This window comes from Stenella coeruleoalba (assembly GCF_951394435.1).
Source record: "Stenella coeruleoalba genome assembly, chromosome: 7".
Taxonomy (NCBI): domain Eukaryota; kingdom Metazoa; phylum Chordata; class Mammalia; order Artiodactyla; family Delphinidae; genus Stenella; species Stenella coeruleoalba.
Window position 1 is genome coordinate 70,545,294 of NC_137153.1, and position 14,751 is coordinate 70,560,044.

The 14,751-nt window shown below is 43.5% G+C and overlaps 1 long non-coding RNA gene across 1 annotated transcript in view; it reads right to left on the bottom strand.

The window, feature by feature from the left end:
- The window catches only part of LOC307188997, a 154,682-nt gene that overhangs the window by 45,794 nt on the left and 94,137 nt on the right, over positions 1-14,751 (bottom strand). Inside the window, exon 3 of the long non-coding RNA XR_013829092.1 lies at positions 3,075-3,160. This is a non-coding gene — a long non-coding RNA (uncharacterized lncRNA). The remainder of the gene's footprint in view (positions 1-3,074; positions 3,161-14,751) is intronic.

The following is a 14,751-nucleotide window of genomic DNA, read 5'->3' on the forward strand; positions in this document are numbered from 1 at the left end:
ATTTTTCTCATGTCTTTCACACTTGGAAGAACCCCATCGGTCACTGGGACCCTGTTCTCTAGCCTCTTCCGTTTTGAAATGAACAAAATTAATTAGCCTCAACATGCCTTTAAAGCATGAGCCCGATACTCAGAATATATCCACTAAATTTCCTACGGTGCAAACTCTAACGATTTTCATTAAAATTTTAGCGTCTATCTTTTGATATTTACCTTGTTACGGTAAGTCACCATTTCTTTCATTTGCCTTAATGACACAACACCGGAAGCCAAATTTCCTTCAGTTATATATTGGGATTTTGATGAAAATGACTTAGCATGCCTGTATTTCTTTTTAGACTTATAGGATATACTTACTGTTTCGGGCCTGAAGGCGCACTGACAAAATTTTTTGAGTGAAGAAGTGATCTACTCCAGAGAGAGGCAGAAGCTATACTCATATTGGTGATAAATATGCGTAATTAACAAATCAACTATGAAGGTTGGGGACTAAATTGTTTTTACCCTTTGCGCAATCCTCTGTTTTCATCGCTCAGAACTGGAAGGATAGGATGAGCAAAGAGTAACGAGAGTAGGTTCTCAGGAAATGTTGAAGAAATGAATCAATGAATCCCAGAGTCCTGTGAATTTTTCTTGCCCCTACGTGTGATGAAGTTGGCTGTCATCTTGACACAGAGAAATTAGTTCAAGATGGGATATATTCTTGTCCTGAGTGACTTAGTAGGAATATTGAACTTAATTTAAATGCAGTGTTTTATTGGATCTCCTGGAAGGATACTTTCTTCCAGGACATCCCTCTTTTTCATCATCCTTGTGTCTGCCTCTTCTGTGTGCTGGAAGATTCTTTCACTTGGAATCTTCAAGCATATTCTCCTCTGTCACCTACTGAGGAGCACAGGTGGAACTGAGGAAGCCTTTGCTCAATTCCAGTGGTATTTTTTTTAGAATTTTCCTATCTTGTGTGTGTTTATCACATATATTTTATACACATGCGTCTCATACAAAAGATTAAAAAGGTAATACAGGGCTTCCCTGGTGGCGCAGTGGTTGAGAGTCCGCCTGCCGATGCAGGGGACACAGGTTCGTGCCCCGGTCCGGGAAGATCCCGCATGCCACGGAGCGGCTGGGCCCGTGAGCCATGGCCGCTGAGCCTGCGTGTCCGGAGCCTGTGCTCTGCAATGGAAGAGGCCACAACAGTGGGGGGCCCGCGTACCGCAAAAAAAAAAAAAAAAAAAAAAAAAGGTAATACAAAAGAACAACAAGGTAATAAACTAAAGTTCTGTGATGCCGTTGCCTGATTCAGAGCCTTTTAAAAGAAGAAGAGCTTAGGATATTCTGCATATTTAGAATCATCGGGGTCAGATGCTTCTAAAGTGCTTTGTAGATATTCACAATGCTCAAAGATTAAAAATGATGGAGGGTAAATACATCATTGAAAGTAATGACAGAATCCATCGCCTGCCTTGGGAAACAAATGAGATGAGTTATCTCATTACTTATGAAAAGCAACCATTGCTGAATCATGAGCATCGCCTGAAACATGGACTCTTCCTTTGGGCTGTAGACTTGGTTCTGAACCCATCAAGCTGGCCTAGCCACACAATCCTGCTAACCTGTTCATTCAGGCTTTTATACTCCCTGCAAATATTCCCTAAAACAGTCCTCAAAAGGGGTGTACTGTATTCTAAAAGCTAATAACAGTAGCTTCCCAAGTGAAATTTTAAAGATAGTAAGTTGCAAACTCTACCCTTCCCTTTTCTTTCCCCTCCTGCGGGCATCCTTGTAAATGTCTCACTCTATAAGATTTTGGTCTAAGTTGGATAAAACGTTCCTTCCCAGGGTTCTCTATTTGTTAATAGAAAAAGAGCTGAATTGTTGCCACTGAACTTGCTGTGAAGTGCTTTGACTTCAGGTGAGCTCACATTCAGCTTAGCACGGCAGTGCTGTGATTTGGGTCATAATTAAAAGATTTTACTGCAGAAAATGACTGTGCTGTTTGTACATTCCTTTCATGTCCTTGAGGAAGAACAACATCAATCATTTATTTGCCTTTTATATGATTTTTTTAAAGGCAGCATGGTGAAATAGAAAAAAACCCCAAAGTCAGAAGAGATAGACCTAGTTTCGAATCCTGGCTCTGACAACTGGGAACTCTGTGACTTGGGCGGATGACTTAACAGTGTTGAGCCTTAGTTTCTTCAACGGAGCAATGGGCCAGGCAGGGTTCCGACTGATTAAATTAAATAATATATGTGAAACATCTGATATTTTGTAGGCATTTATTTAATGCTGTATATCGTTATTATGCCCTCTATTCCTCTCTCCTACATTTCTATATCCTTCAATATTGCATTCCTCTGTGAAATGGTGTGATTCTGCCAGGCTCGAAACTACCTGATAAGAAGTTACGAGGATTAATGACACCAGTGAGCTCATTTCCTTTTCAGTCATGGAATAGTGAAAGGATTCCCCAACCATGAAGCATTCTCCATTTGTCCACAAAAATGTCTTCCTCTCTATGACCGGTTCCAACACTTTGCTCCTATCCCTATCTGAGCCACAATTTAAGTAAATACCGTATTGCAGTCTGTGGATTAGATGACTCTCTCCAGCAGATTTGACGCTCCTTGAGGGAGGCTCAGCTCTGTTTTTTTCCACAGACAATACCAGATATATTTATTGACTTTGATAGAGAATGCAATAAGGTGCTCTCATGGACTTGGAAGAGGAAAGAAAATTCATCCTCATTCACCCTCCAATTCTGCTTGGCAGGGGAACATTGTTCAATCCAAAGATGTAATCTTCATTGTGCCACTTTAAGAAAGAGAAAGTGGTCCCCATCCTTCTGCTCACATTAGGAGGCACCTCGAGGAAATTCCCTGGGGTTCCCTACTTACCCACCTCCCTAAGGATGCTGGAGGGGATGTGTTTTCCAATTCCTTTTTTTCCCACCTGAAATACTACCTTCAGTAAAACCAGGAAAAAAAGAAAGGCAACTCGGGCTTCTATGTCTAATTATAGGTTTTATAAGATTTATACATGGCCTTTGAAGGGATGGTAAAGAAAAACAATTACCGTCACAAGCTGTGGTGAAGATATGATACAAGCAGACTGTGTTCTTTCAAAGACCTTTGTAAAGAGATCGTGCAGCCATGCTCTTTCTGTAGAGGAAGAGAACGATCGCAGTTTTTGCTTTTGGTGAAACTGGGAAATCAGGCTCTTACTAGTGAGGTTCCCCAATCTCTCTCCTTTTAGGTATAGTTTTACAGTTTCCTCATTTGTAGGGTAAGGAATATAATAGAACCCACCTCATGGGTTGTTGTGAGGACTGGATGTGTTATTATAGGCAAAGCATTTTGATAAATGTCCTGGCACAGAGCAGAAACTCAAATACAGTTAGCTAAAAAGCAATAACAAAACCTTCTAAACCCATTTGTAGGTACTTCTGTGTGCCGGGTACATTTAGCTGGGTGGTGGGCATTAAAATGAATGGGAGGTTACTGGTCTTGAAACTCTCATTCTAGTAGGAAGAAAGATGTGTAAGCAAATAATTATGGTGGGGCATTTGCAAAGTGGTGCACAATCGTTTTTTGTGGGATAGGAATTTGGGAGAAGTTTTCTAGAGAGGGTAATAACTGTGTGGGGCTCTGAAAGAGTAGTTGTGTGTTCTACGCAGAGAATGGGCAGGGGACAAGAGTGGTTCCTTGAAGAAGCAACAGCAGAGCAAACCTGGATAGATGAAGGGACATTGTATTCTGCAACAGCAGCTGCTCTGACATCACTTGAGTAGAGGCAGTGTCCTAACCAAGTAGGACCCTATGGGGCCTTCTCAGAACAGGATGCCTCCCACCCCTGCTAAATGTCCTCCACCTGCTTCTTGCCTGTAGAAAAAACTTTAGCTTCCTAGGCCTTCCCCGAGTTCCAAAGAGTAAATTTAATCAGAGAAGTGAGAAAATGCAGAAAGAAAGGAAAACAGTCAAGCAAGACAATAATAGTTTAGCCATTAACAAAGTCAAGGACTTTTAGCTCCTACTCAAGGGCTATAGATAATACTCTGAGCCATGTCCTTTGAGCTGGTTTGCAGATACTGAAACCCCCACCAGGTGGAAGAAGTTAACCATATGCTGATCACAAGCATGTGGACCCCAGACTGGTTGGAACCAGAAGGTTGATGATGTTGGCTCCTGATTTCCTCATCACCAACCAATCAGAAGAACGTCCGTGACCTGATCACACACTCCGAAAACCCCCTCCCTCATCCTGTCTTTAAAAACCTTTCCCTGAAGGCCTTCAGGGAGTTTGGGCCCTTTAAGCACTAGCTACCTTGGACTCCTTGCTTAGTGCCCTGCAATAAACACTGCATTTTCCTTCACCACTACTGAGTGTCAGTAGATTGGCTTTACTGCACTGAGGCAAGTGCACTCAAGTTTCGTTCATAACAGTGTGGCTAGGGCAGGGGTGAAGGATGCAGGAAGTTTAGGCTGGGGATAGATAGGTGGCAATGCCTGCATCTTTTGTGCTAGACCTCATCAGTGGTGGGCTTCCCTAAGAGGCTTCCAAGCCAGGAAGTGTCATGATCACATAATTAAGCACTCACTTCTTATTGTATTCATGTTTCATTTAAACACTCAGGGAGAAACTATCATAGCTAAGAATTGTAACTAACATAGACGTGAGGGGTTTGTGGTCAAATTCCCCTCGTGCTACTAATAATTACCCTGTTGACTTGAGCCTACTGTTTAGAATCTCTGAACCTCATTTTCGTCAGGGTTTTTGGGAGATCTGAATGAGATAATATACGCTAGCACTTTCTGAAAGATAAAGGAACAGGGAAACATGCCATATGAATGGATAAGTCTACTTTAAATCCTTTAGGGATAAGGAAGGCATGAATTAAATTGAGCATCATGGTCCCTCTTACCATCCCAACGACAGAGGGCTGCATCCTTCAGAGAACTGATGGGGCCAATGTTTCATGCCTTCCTGCAAGAAAGGAAGTATGGCCAGGACAGGGAAAAGGCTGAAGGACTATAAAGCTGAATGGTCTTGCCTTCTGAGGATGTGGGATTTTCTCTAACCTCTATTTCTTCATCTTCCTTTAGAGATGACACCTACTGTGCAGGTGCTATTGATATTACTAGGCCTGGAGCTGATCTACGTGCCAGGCAGTGTGGGACCATGGCTAAGAGGGTTGTCTTAGAGTCAGACACATAGGTTTGACTTCTAGCTTATTTGGTGAATATCCTTAATTTAGCTAATCTAAGTCTCACCTTGCTCATCTGTAAAATGGAGAAAACAGTAATACCTATTTCATCGGACTGCTGTCCAGATTAACTGTGGTCACATAGCACAGTGCCTGGTTCACAGTGACCACCCAGTAAATTTGTCATTGAATATACAAATTAAAACAACTGAAATCTGAATTGCTCTTTAATGATATAACCCCAGTCCCCAACTAGTAAAAGGCACACTAGACTTGTGAACTTAAATATATGCAGCTCCAAAGCTCCCATTTTTTTCTCCTGTATGATGCTGCCTCTCCTGATATGTCATAGACCTCAACACAAAAGTACAGCATTGGGATAAAAATGAGGAATTGAAAGTGAGCAGAGATGATATTTCTAGATTGTCTGTCAAGTTTAGCAAAATGTGTAAAAGTAAACAAGCAGTACTAAGACCTGAGGCTGAGTTGCATGTTTAAAATTCTTCCTTTTTAATAATCTAATCTGTTATTAGCAGCGGGTAAGAAAACACTCATTTAAAAAACTGTATAAGATTTTTTTTACCCTGATGCATTTTTTTTTTTTACCTCTGATGCAATGTACATAGTATAAATAAGTAATGTAATCAAGTTTATCTTTGGAAGAAAAAGTTAATAATCTTACTGCAGAGTTGGAAATAAATGGTGCTCTTACTGCATTTATTTCAAATCACACAAATCAAGCCACCTCAAACTGAAACTATGTATCAACTGAATATTTTGAATTCCTCTGTGACCCTTCTTACCTTCCCAAGTTGCCTTGGACATGCAGAAGCACCTGGGAAGAGAAGCTGCATGGGATGGGTTCAAGAGCGAGTAGGAACCCTCACATCTGCTTTGGGGCTTCAGAAGGCACCAGCATCCATGGACTTGCAGTTGGTGGGGGGTGGGGGGTCTGGGGACCCCAGGTGGTTGGCTTCAGCATCCAGGGGCCCAGAATGGATTATACCACTCAGGTCAGTGGTGACAAATGGTTGACAAACCACAACAACTGGATGATAAAAGAAAACTCACTGGGTTTGTGAGTCTGCAAAAAAGTGAGTGAATTGTGTAGAAGAGAGGAGAGAGGAGACAGTCAGAAACCAAGCAGAGAGGGGAAAGGGAGACATAATGGGCAAGAATAGAGAGGAAACAGAGGCAGTGTGGGTCCCCGTGGGCCTCTGCTGGGTCCTACCACTGGGAGAGTTTCCAGAGGTCATGATCAGGTGGCTGTGACTCTGATGACAAATCCACAGTCTTTATCCCCTAGGTGAGTTTTTTCCCCCCCATATCCCAGATTCTGTGCCTCCTTTTCCACACTGGGAATCTAGGATTGCTAAACCAGAGGAAGCTGGAGGGGCCCCTTCAGCTCTGAGCCCTGTGTGCCTCATCATTTCTCATTCTGAATGAGGGCTCAGCTCTTCCCACGAGCTCTGAATCTCTTCTCCTCCTGCCTTCTCTTTCACCCACTTTCCCTCCCTCTAATACTTTCCATGTCTCCCTTTCTCTATCAACACTTTCTTCCCAGTCTTTAAAAACATGCAAGTCTCTCCAACAAAACAAACAAACTCGAAAACACGTTCCTTCAAGTCTACCCTACGTACCCCACATGCCTCCACCCTTCCTTTGGGAAGTCATCTGAGACACACATTCCCTGTCCCCTAAAGACCCCCTTCCCTTCAGCTGAGTTAAGGGTCCCTCCCTGTGTTCCCACAGCACTCTGTGCATCCCTGCATCATAGCACTTTCACATGGTATCATCATGGGCTGTCTTCTCTCCTCTCTCTCCCACGACTGGTCCATAAGTTAATTCAGGAACAGGGATGTATCTTTCAGCTCTGTATTCCTGTGCTTATCACTGTATCTAAGGCTTAGAAGATGCTAAGTGTACTAAAAGTTTTGTTGCATACTTGTAATAGTCAGGAATCTTTGAGGAATGCAATTATGAAGACTGAGAATTTTCAAGATCTACAGTCAGCATGCTGGAGACTCAGAAGAGCTGATGGGATAGTTTCAATCCAAGTCCAGGGGTTCCGAGAACCAGGAGAGCCAACAGTGTAAGTTCCAGTCTGAGTCTGAGTCCGAAGGGTAGTAGAGGCCTGGTGTTCCAGCTTGAAGACAGGCAGAGAGAGAGAATTCTCTCTTATTTGGCCTTTTTGTTCTATCCAGGCCTTCTAAGGACTGGATGAGGCCTGCCCACACTGGGGAGGGCAATCTCCTTTACTCGGTCTACTGATTCAAATGCTGAATTGGTAGAACCCGTCTCACAGACAAACCCAGAATAGTGCTTAGCCTTGGGGTCCAGCCAAGTTGACATCATGTGTGTCCACCATATTTTTCAATTCCCATGGCAGGTTCTATCTTCTTCAGGAAAACATTAGCATCACAGATTTCAGAAGTTCCTCCCTTCTCCAATTTCCTCCAGTGCATATTATCTACACTGTATACTATAAGACCTGATGACAGCTCTCTTCCACTGTTCTGCGTTTCATGAGCAAGCAGAGTGCTTTATAAAATGGTAAGCTCCTTGAAGGGAATTAATTACCATGTGACATACTTTTACCACACTCTTCGTAGTACTTGATTTGGAGCTAGAACAGAGGAGGCAATCCAAAAACAGTTATTCAACTGTATAAAATTGAAATGTAATATCTATGACGAATGAGGTATCATGTATTGATGACATTGTATCAGACTGCTGGTTACCAATCCAAATTCCATTCTCCTCCTTTAATGAGAAATAGAACGTGTACAATTTTGGGGTGTAGCAATATGTCGGAGCCTCATACCAGGAACTGTAAAGGGTGCAGTATAAGAGATGTGGTAATTACCGCAAGGAGCTTACAATTCTAGTAAAGAACTCTGCTTGCTCCTGGAACCAGAACAATAGAAGAAGGCTATAGTTGGGTATTAGATTGTATAGAGTAGACAAAAGCATTAGAGGAGCCTGGAGAAGGGAGAGACCGCTGCATGCTGTGGTGCTAATGTTTTCCCAGCTTCCTTTGAAGCTACAGGTGATCATGTGATTACATTCTGGCCATCGAGATGCAAGCAGACTACTGTGTGAAATTGCCAGGGATGCCTCTTAGAGGGAGGTGACTCAGCTGGGTGCTGTATGGGTTTTCCTCTCCCTTTTCCTCCTTTGATTTCTGGGATCCCAGACAAGATGCTGGTGCACCTGCAGCTTGAGGATGGAAACTATGTGCTAAGAATGATAAAACAGAAAGAGAAGAAGTCTTGAGTCCTGGTGTCTTTGTAGTGCTGTTCTACCAGCCCTGGACTGCTCAGTGCTGGCTGCCTTTTACATGAAAGGATAGGATTGTGGTGTGGTTTCAAACCTTTTTTATTTTGGTTCTCTATTTTATGCGGTAGAACATAATCCCAGCTGAAACAGATACAAATTAACGCTTACAAAAGAAGTGACGTACTGTCTGAAATAAAGGCAAATATTCTTTCAGTTTTTAAAAAAAGGCATTTTTACTAATATCCAAGGTATACGTGAACTATTACCATCAAATATATTGGGTATTACTAATATAAAATATTATTCTATTTATTCCTTCCCCCTCCCCATAATGATGAATCCCTCAGTGATGTGGGCTGTAGCCTGTCATCCATGCAAGGACAATTTTCCTATAAATTAGAGCAAAAGGAAAAAAGCCTCGTAAATCATCTCTCTCACTTAACTTGCCCATTGTCCCCTCTCTGCAGGAAACCCATAGGTTGCCAAAGAAAATAGCTGGTAGAAATGCAGCAGGGAAAATAACGTGGTTTTGAAATAGGTGAGAATAAGTGAAATTAGTGTAACAGCAGACCTTCCTTTTTTTTTTGTCCTACTTCACAAACTTAAAATTGGGGAAATTGATGAGAGGAGTCTCTGTTTTAAATAAGAGCAAGACAGGGACATAGCCTTCTGAGGATCACATTAAATGTGGCGGAAAGAGAAGGGGATGTGGATGATAAATTAAAAATCCCCCCCTTCTGTCTATCTCCCCCAATATAACACAGAAGGTCAACTTAAGGGGTCATTTTCTAGTCCTAGGGTGTGGTACTTTTAGAGAAAAGCCTAACTCTTTAGGTCTTTGATAATTTTAAAAAGGTGTTCAGAATACAGGCATTGAAGTAATGTCTTGTAATTCTCAAGTTCTGCAATTTTCCCTCAAGAAGCGCTGGGATTAATTAACCAAACTGAATCTTTGGTGATGAGACAAATTCTAAAGCAAATGCCAGTAGGATTTAGAAAGCAAAGAAACCTATTTTATAATCAAACAAAATAGCGCAGACCAAAGGCGGAGCTTATCGTGAGCAGCCCGGATGGAGCTGACAATAGTATGTTAGCAACGTGAAGAAAGGATGGCAGCAAAATTTGGAGGATCCACTTCAGGGTTCCTCACTCACATGGCTGGCTGGTCAGTGCTGGCCATTGTCTGGAGGCTCAGCTCGACCGGAGGCTGGGAGCCTTGGTTCTCTCCACAGGAGTCTCTCCACAGCCTGCCTGGGATTCTTCAGAACAGAGGGGCTGGGTTCCAGGAAGTGGCGTTCCAAGAGAGCTGGGCGGAAGTGCGTGGCGTTTTGATGCTCTAACCTCAGAGGTCACATAGCTCCACTTCTACCATACTCTCTACTTAAGACAGTGGCAAAGGTTCACCCAGACTCAAGGGGAGGGGACAGAGACCCTGCCACTCCATGGGAGAAATGTCAAGTCACACTGTAAGGAAAGCACGTGGATGGGAGATGTTGTTGTAGCCATCTTGGGAAAATACAGACTACCACGGTAGGAAAAGCAAGTTCACGGTAGGAAAAGGGGAACTGTTCCAATCGCCTAATCAGCCTGAGACCAATCTACCAACTATTAGCTCTTATAATACCTGGGAAGGCCCCAGGAGGTGAACTTCTACCCTCGTGCCCATTAACATTATGAAGTCACTGGGTTCATAAAACTTTATGAAATCAAGAGTCAAGTACTGATTTCCAGGCACCACCACTTTCAATAAACTCCTCATAGTCATTTCACCTTTACTAAGAATGAGGTAGTCTTGGGAAAATTGCTTTCTCCTCTACCCCGTTCACCGAGAGGAAGAGCAATCCCAAACCCAGGTTGTCATGGCAGTGGGCTTCCATCTCAATACCTTCCTCCCACAGTACCTGGGGCCTGGGGAGGCAGGCAGTGCATGCTGGGAGCTGGCCTTTGGACAGACATCGCCTCTTCTATTGTCAGGGAGACATACGTCATTACTGTGGTAAATAACCGTAAGCCAAGTTGTCCTAGCCTGCGGGTACAAATGAGGTCACATGAACAACAATAAATCAGATTTCATTGGTTAATGCCCTCATTCGGTGTGGGATCTCGGCGGGCGAGTATTTTGTGGGTTTGCGGGGGTTATCTCATCTGTGTTTACCAGTCGTCAATTGCCTGGTTATCTTTTGCTCCAGGCCCTCCTGGTTGATGTTTCCTGCCTGTGAAAGCATCCAAAAGTAGGCATCTCCTCACTGTCACTGGTGGTAGCAAGGGTCCTGGCATCTGTACTCAGGGCCAAGGCAGAACTGGGGACTCAGCAGCCCTCATGGAGCGAGGACGTGCTGGGTTTGGGGCAGAGATGGAGAGACGGTTTCCTGCCCCACCTCCACCCCACCAGCTCCCAGCTCCAGGCCTCACTTTGTTATCTGGGTACCTGCGTAGCATCACGTGAGCCCTGGTGTCTCACAGAGCTCCTTGTGACAACAGTCTCTTCAACCTTTGCAAACAACCTGTCTTGCCACAGGGCTCAGATGAAAATTCAGGGAAACCAACTCCTTAAAAAATAGATGCCAGTAGGCTGCCAGCCCCACCAAGTCAGTTGACATTTCCAGACATGCCTGATTCCCAGCCGAGAAGACAAATTAGCTTCAAATTCGAATCCCTGCTATACTACTAATGTGCACAGCGCACCGCAGCGCTTTCTCCTGAATCGACTCTGAGAGGTAGGTAGGACAGACCTCATTATGGTTCCCATTTTTCATAGGAAGAAATTAATTCTTTGTGGAAATAAACAAGGAGCCTGAAGTGAGACAGTAATTAAGATTCGGATGGAGCCTAGGAATGGGGGTCTTTGAACAGCAAATCTGGAACTCTCCTTGGAGTCACTTCACGGTGACAGGTCGCTAAGCTTGGCCTGGGCGCTTGAGGCAGTGAGATGCACTTTCCTCTCTGTGCTCACAGCACATGGTCTGTTGTTGCATTTGTCATGTTTTAGGGCATCACTTTAAATGTCATTCTTCCCGGGCTTCCCTGGTGGCGCAGTGGCTAAGAACCCGCCTGCCGATGCAGGGGACACGGGTTCGAGCCCTGGTCCGGGAAGATCCCACATGCCGCGGAGCAACTAAGCCCGTGCGCCACAACTACTGAGACCTGTGCTCTAGAGACCGCGAGCCACAACCGTTGAGCCCGCGTGCCACAACTACTGAAGCCTGTGCGCCTAGAGCCCGTGCTCCGCAACGAGAGAAGCCACTGCTCGCGGCAACCAAAGAAAAGCCCACACGCGGCGACAGAGACCCAGTGCAGCCAAAAATAAAATAAATAAATTTATAAATGTCATTCTTCCCCACTAAATGCCTCTCTGCCAGCAGAGTGCCTGGCATGGAAAAGGCGCTTGATAAACATATAAGGTGGAATGCATATCAATTGCTTAATGTTTCTGAAGTGGAGGTGGCCCCCTCCCACCCCAGAGAGGGTTTGGAAGTGTGGGACAGTTTTGGTTGTCACGATATTGGGGAGTGATGCTTCTAGACTTGATCGACCAGGGCCAGGGCATATGGCACATTCTGCCTTCTGTCAAGAGAGTCCTACACCGGCAGAGCTCTGCCCCGCACGCCATTAGCTCCTCCTTTGAAAATAAGAACAAGGAAGTTCAAATGCAGGGATGTCCTGAGGCCTCTCACAGCTTCGGGCTTCACTGAGGAACACCTTGCGACCTTCTCTTTGAGTTTCGGAGTTGAATAGGGGCTGTGCTATATACCCATCTCATGTTATGATTTAATGAGATAACATATGTCAAGAGCCTAATAGAGTGCTTGGCCTGTGGCAGGCAGACAAGTGATTTGAGCTCCTTTTGGGTAACGAGAACACTTACTTATACGTACTTCAATGTATTGGTCTGGCCTATGGTTTGACTCAACAGAAAGGGGTTTTGTAGGCAGGTCTTGTGTCCCAGAATCTGGTCTCGTGACATACAGAAAACACGGTGGGAAGCACATCGCTGAATTGGAATGGGGATTCATTGAAATAAATTCGTAAAGTTTCGAAAGATCAGTGCCTGGCATTTAGCAGTGTCTTGAGAAATGGTTGACTTGGTGAGCAGACAGCAGAGGTCCAAGAATCAGTGCTCTTGCTTGGATATTAAGGCAGCATTGATCAAACCATATTCTCTCTCCTTAGCAAAATCGAGTGAGATTTCTTCCCCTCATCCTCTATTTCCTGCAAATTGAACAGATTTCCTACAGAGGACACACTTCTTGACTTCCCTTTCCATTCCCACCACAGCAGGTAAGGGATGCTTGGGGCAAAACACATATGATTCACCTGCTTCACTGAGTCCCTTTGTATTCTTCCAGTTCCCACTGGTGAGTGTATTTACTTTCCACCTGCTTCTTATTCGAAAAAAATATGTCATAGCAACATTAAAAAATGTTGATAAAAATAGAAAAACCATAATCCTACCCTATCACAACTCTTGTAAAAATTGCCTTCCAATGCTTTCTGTAAGAATAATTTATAAAATTGCTATTCTAATGCACATACTACTTTGATTTCTACTATGTCAATTTATATTATATATTTTCCGTGTGTATATGTAAGCTGCATAATTATAATGTTTAATGACAGCAAAATTTTCCATAGCTTAATACACCATCCCATCCTATTGGATACTGAGTTTGCTCTCACCAGGCAGTATTGCACTAAGTACTTACAGTTTTTCAGTGTTGCTAAAATATTTCATAGAATAAATTCCTGGTATTTTAGATAGAGTCAAAACAGTGTCAACATTATGACTCTTGTTCTGTATTTCCTTATTACATTCCAAAAAAGTTGTACCAATTTATGATGCCTTTAGAAGTATATAAGAATCTAATTTCATTGCAGCCTTGGACTGTATCATTTAAAAAAAATTTAGTAGGTGTAAAATGATACTAATGATACTTGATTTGCTTTATTTGATTATTATCAAGTATGATTAATTTTCCATACATTTTATTTTCTCTTTATATTTCCTCTTTTGTGACTATTCACATGACCAACCTTCCCCCAAACACAATCAAGTATAGCAAAATAAAAAGTATACTGGGTTAGCTGTGGAACTGCTAACTGCATGGTTTTTTAACTTAACTTCTTTCTGCCCAACACATCTCATCTTTCTCTGAAGGGGACTGGCTTATCTTTGATTCTTTCCAGCTCCCAATTTAAATGACTCTAAGCATTCTAAATGAAACAGACCAAACCCAACTCTGTGTAGCATCATAAAGTGTTGTATCTGTAATTAGCATAGGTAAATACCTGGAATTTAACACTGGGTGTCTGGAATTCTTAAAAGATTCCAGGGAGGGACTTCCCTGGTGGCACAGTGGTTAAGAATCCACCTGCCAATGCAGGTGACACAGGTTTGAGCCCTGGTCCGGGAAGATCCCACATGCCGCAGAGCACCTAAGCCCGTGCGCCACAACTACTGAGCCCTGTGCTCTAGAGCCCACGAGCCACAACTATTGAGCCCGTGTGCCACAACTACTGAAGCCCGGGCACCAAGAGCCCGTGCTCTACAACAAGAGAAGCCACCGCAATGAGAAGCCCGTGCACTGCAACAAAGAGTAGCCCCCACTCGCCGCAACTAGAGAAAGCCCACGCGCAGCAACGAAGACCCGCTGCAGCCATAAATAAATAAAAAAGGTTCCATGGAATCTCATAATTTCTGAGCAGCATGTGAAGATAAATAGGGGATTCTTCATTTATTCATTTACTCATTTATTCAACAGATGTTTAGAGAGGACCTAGAATACGCTAGGCTCCATAATAGATGCTTGGCATATAAAGATGAAGAGGATGTAGTCCCAGGGGAGCTATGATCAAGCGGAGGAGGGAATTACAATGATAAAGGCTGAAGAGAGCAGCATGGGGAGTGTCCATTTAAGAAGGCTTCACAGAAGACAGGACATTTGAGCCTGGACTTGAAAGGTGAACAGGATTTTACCAAAAGAGGGATGGAGAAACTGGGGTGGAGAGGAAACCCTAGGCATAGAGGGAATAGGATGTAAAAGGCTTGAAGTTGAGCAATGATAACTTGATACTGAGAAGCTAAGCTTCTGGAATATATGGTGTGTTAGGCAGAAACAGAGCTGGGCAGATAAATTGGGGTTAGATTTTATGCCAAGCCAAGGAGTCTGGTTTTTATCTTCTGGGAAGCTTGCGTACAGAAGGGAGACAGGGGAGGTTTAAAAGCAAGGGACTGACATGACCAGAGCTGTTCTTCTTAATTTTTAAGATCAC